The sequence below is a fragment of the Neocloeon triangulifer genome, unplaced genomic scaffold, assembly GCF_031216515.1.
Source record: "Neocloeon triangulifer isolate White Clay Creek 2 clone unplaced genomic scaffold, ASM3121651v1 ptg000001l, whole genome shotgun sequence".
NCBI lineage: Eukaryota > Metazoa > Arthropoda > Insecta > Ephemeroptera > Baetidae > Neocloeon > Neocloeon triangulifer.
In genome coordinates, this window is record NW_026775544.1 from 6984686 (window position 1) to 6989975 (window position 5290).

The window sequence follows — 5290 nt, forward strand, 5'->3', positions numbered from 1 at the left end:
CAAAGTCGGTTTGAAAAATTGATGAATAGGCGCAATTTATAAAGCTTTGCAAAACAACAAACAAAACGCGATTTCGCCGGCAAGCAATAAAGCCATTACTAAGCTGATGCGAGAACAATTAGCAAAATTTTGCGTGTGGAAATTTCTTCACATGCTTGACATTTGAGGGCTGGCGTGAATGAAGAATATGAAAATCCGCCTGCAGCAAGCGTACAAACCAACAGTGAGATGCGTGGGCTCGGAAATAATTCATCTAGCCGACGGCTGGAGGATTTCCCAATCACACGGCAGTGACAGAAATGTCAGCAGGCGCTACGATATATGATGCGCGAATGTCCCATGTTAGGCCATGGTCGAAAGTTGAGGACAAATTGATCGTTTATTTTTTTGCTAGTCTGTCCAGCCTGCGAAATATTTCGAAATTTCCGCGGAGATAATAAATTCTGAACACGAAGAACAAATTAGTAGACAGATAGCAATAGTAAACGCATGGGAGGAATTTTTTGATAAATCGAAAGGATTACGCGAGCTGAAATTTTATGGTTGTCACGCGCGCTAATCAAATAAACAGATGCAAATTGATCAGATGTAAAAATGCGTCTCCCAAAGAAAGAGAATGTCAAGAAAATAATTAGAATTTACAGGGGTAATACATAATTTAAATTGATTTCCTTCCTTCTTTAATTTTCTTTTACTTAAATGATTTATAATTTTAAATAAAAAACAGAGTAATTGAAAAAAGCAATTATTATCTATTATGTTGGTGCGTTTGAGTGACTGGTAGGCGGACACATTTTGCTTTAACTATGTGTTAACAAGACAGGTAGAGGTGTGTAGCGTTCCTCTAAATGAGTCTTTCTGAAGCTATCCTCGGGGGAAGAGTGGTTAAACGTGAAAAAGTTTAAAAATAATTTTCATTGCTAATAATTTATTTCTTAATTGCACGCCAATTTTACTATACCAACTTTTTTTTCATAATTCCAGCAACCCAATGTCAACGCCGATAAAATTAATATGACTGATAAGTGAAATTGATATGTCTACGTTTAATTCAATCAATAATTGAATTGTTGTCGGCGGATCGGGGATTATGTCACTGCATGCGGTCCGATTGCGTGAAAGAGCTGCTGAATGAACGAAAAGCTCATTCATGTGAAAAGAAATCACTTCACTGTCCTCTCAATATAATGCCTTCATAATTCATCATTCCTGTAACATCTTCGCCGCCGCAAGACTTTCTTTAATTTCACTTTGAAGTAATTTTTATCACTGTTGTCGCAGTGGAGATGGCCAACGCGCAAACATAATAGAGATCGAGAAACTTTCAAAGTTCAAAAACCGAAGGAAAATGTCACACACGCGAGGCCACACTCTTCTCAAAATAAATTATGAGTGCACTCGCATGATATCTCATTCATCTTACCTCTGAAGTAATTTAGTAATAATTCATCACGCTAACTCGAGCTGTGACGCAATCGCATCGTACTAATTTTGGTTCTTCATGACTCATGACAAGACGGAATTAAAAAATAGAAGCGCGCTTAATTTTTTTAATAACAACGAGCGTTTGACGCTGCAATTTTTTTACCAGGATAATTTGCAAAAAGCTTTGTTTTTAATTGCATAAACGACAAAAAGATACTGCAACACTTTTTTACAGACACCTTTGATAAGAAAATTGATCGCAAAATTTATAATTATATATTAATTAAAAATAAATTTATGAAATAAGTTTTACTTTTATTTTTTCTTTGGATATACACTAAAGAAAAGCTGATTGCATAACATTGCAGTCAGATTGCAGTGTATATAAGGGCTGGAATTCCCAAATACGAGCTGCATCAATACAATGATCTTTGGCCTCTGGTGCTGCTCTTGTGGTCACTCACACGCCGTGAAGTTTAAATTTTATTACACACTCTCTTGCGGGCAAATTGTTTACCTTGCTTGCTCAGCACAATTTTCTTTCGGGGAATTTCTTTGATCGAAAGGAATTGTGAGCAAGCATGCGATCTGTATTTATAAAATAATGAATGCTGCGTGGCAGCCGTTGAATTGATGAATGTGTGATGCTTTGATTCCTCATTTTCTAGGCGTTTTTAATGTTTATCTTTTTATTATGCGTTGGCCCATCAAGCAAACGAACTATTGCATCAACTTGCACGTTCTATTAGGGGAGTGTAAAATAGAACAACTTTGTGGCTACAATAGAAATGGGAAGATTCTTTAAAAAATTAATCAATAATGAATTCAACTTTTTTGGTTTCTGATTTAATAAAGAAATTTGAGCTCTCTGAGACTGAAAGTTACTTTAAATTCATTGAAAACCAGCTACACAAAATTTCTGAAATTGATCCTACATTTTACGACACTCCTGCAATGACAAATCCAAGCTGGAAAAAACCGTGTTTTGACAATAGACATTTAATGACTAGATATGCAGTACATGGGTTTCACTTTATATTTTGTAAAAATAAAAATTATCACACAACTATAAACAGTGACTGTGAATGTGAAAAATGTGGAATAAAAATCGGATTGTATCATTTTAGTGAATGCCGTAAAAATGTATTAAGTTTGTCTGAAGCTGCTCGCAAGATAGATAATAGATAAGTAACATTGTATTATATTGTATAAAATGTATTCTTCTTCTGTTAAGTCGTACACATGTTGTGTTTAATAAAATTTTCTAATCTAATAATGAATTAAAAAAATAAACGGCACTTATAACAAATAATTGATAAATGGGGGGAAATGTTACAATTTTGTGAGGATTTGATTGATTTCAATTTGTTCAAATATTTTGTCAATGAATAAACAATTATAAAAAATAATTTTAAAATGTAAAAATATTATTCAACTTAAGTTTGCTTTTTGTATTTATTTTTTAAAAAATTATGCAGCTAAATATTATTTTAATTCTTGTATAGATAAAAGTGTGGATCATTTCAGAAGTCGTGGATCACTGCCCCTGATCGTCTACCAAGAGTAATAATTTACTTTAGCAGCGCTGCGCTCTTTTGTAACTATATATGCATCAGCAGGTGCGATGGGTGGACGAGACGGACACTACGCAACATAACGCGAGATAATTTCCCCGTGCATGCATTCAAATCACCATAAAGGCGCGGTGCATCTCAATTTTCTCCTGCAGACCAGAAAATTACTCTCTTTCGGCTATCGGCTTGACCTTGCGCGGGGCAATTTATTAGAAAGAAACACTTACGTTGCCCAACAACCCGCCGCGGAGATGAACTTCAGAGGAGCCAAGTGGCGAATATAATTTACGACTTGGGCTGCATGTTTAATCAACTGGACCTTGGTTCTTGCTCTTTCACGTAATATAGCACGTGTGCGGGTGTTAGTATATCTCTCGCTTGTCTGTGTGTGAGAGCGCGTGTGGGATAAATTTTGGCAAATATTTGCAATCCCTGGGCTGGGCTGGGCTTTCGCGAATCCATGCCAACCGAGTGAAATGGCCAGGAGGTAGGTGGATTTGGTATGCAACTCTCATCGACAGACAGGAATGCGTAATGCACTGGGAGCGGGGCTATAATTGCATCATCGAGCAGCGCCAAGCGTTTGCTTGCTCCCGTTATATTTGCCGTTTTTTGTAGCGATTAAATTTTGAAAATCAGATAAACTTTTTTTCTTTTAAACACGACAGCATTAATCGACTCCCGAGATTAAAAAATTTTTCAATATATTTAAATATTTTAAATCATTGAAGTGCAATAGCAAATTTAAGGAAAATAATTTTATGCAACATAATTAAAAAATAAAACTTTTATAAACTAAATAAATATAAGAAATCCTTATCAATTCAATTCATGTTTGAAATTAATGTTTGTTGAAAGCACAAGAAAAAATAAAATTGAAAATTGAAAATTGAATTAATTTAATTAATTTAATTGAAAATGGCTGTTGAAAGTTTATATTAATTTAAGTGTGCTATTAATATTATTGAATAAATAGTTCTATTTTAAATTCATATGTAACATGTTACACTTTCTTTGAGTATATTTTCAAAACAAATTAACGCATCCCTGCATAAATTAAGAGTCATGACATTTCCTGTAGCCCTGACAAAGGTGTCATGTTTGCGAACAAATAATGCACACCAGGACAGAGCTGATTATAAAATCGAGACCCACCTTTCCTGGTGCATTTCTAAGGCTCGCACGGAATGACAATCGGATGTATTTGCAGCAGACAGTAAAAAAATATACATATTACTTTGCGCTGCAAAGAAGAAGAGAGACAGCCTTGAATTCAGAATATTGGTGGGCTGGGACGATTCCAGCGGGCAAAGGTGCAGCCAGGGACAAAAGGTCGGCTTAAAAACTCTATTTTGCATCTACCGGCAAATATATTGCATCATCGCTGTGTCTTCTGCCGTTTCACTTTATATAAAGCAGCGACGTTGATGAATGTTCATCATTTTTGCTCCTCGGCAAATAATAAATGATTCGGTTATGCGCTCATCCACTCGTGTTATGTGTTATCTCTAATTGATGGAACTCCACATTATGAATGACACCGAGAAGTCACAAGTGGCATTGGATTTTTTAAACAATGCGAGAGAAGCTATAAAATAAAGATCAACGTTCTCCGGAAGCAATCAACCTTTACTCGCTGGGTCCAGGTGCTCCGAGGTTTAATGGTTGGTTTGCTCTGATACACATATTATTTTCAAAATTGCGCTCTGCTATACACGGTTCTCTCCCACGGCATTTGGAATCATTTGCGCGGCGTATATTGGTTACACAAAAGACATTCAAGCTAATACACACATTACGGAAGCGAAATTCACCGCGGCCTTTTGATGCAGAGGCTCCTTCAATATGACCAAACATGAACATCTCTTAGGCCAAGTTAAACAAGTACACGTTTATGTGTACAGACTATATCTATTTGCCATCGCAATCGAGTAGTGTTGAGTGGCTTTTCTTTCTAGACCACAAGTGCATGAGCACAATGGACCTTTGAAAATTGAGCTGCCGATCTTATAGCGTTGCCGCGGACTATAATAAAAGTGGTTGACGCCCGTTGGTTTTCCTCAAATCTTTCTTGGAACATACAACAGTTTCAAGAATTCGCTTTGTAATATTATCATTCAATTGAAAGAAATATTACTTTTGTTAGTTTTATTACAATTGGGTTTTTTTGCGGGTAGTCTGTAAGATTGCAGAGCTTTTCCAGCATCACCGAACACGCTGAAAATGAAAAGCATGACACGCACTTCTTCAACACGAGGTAGGTAACTGCAAACATATTTGCTCTATTAGCA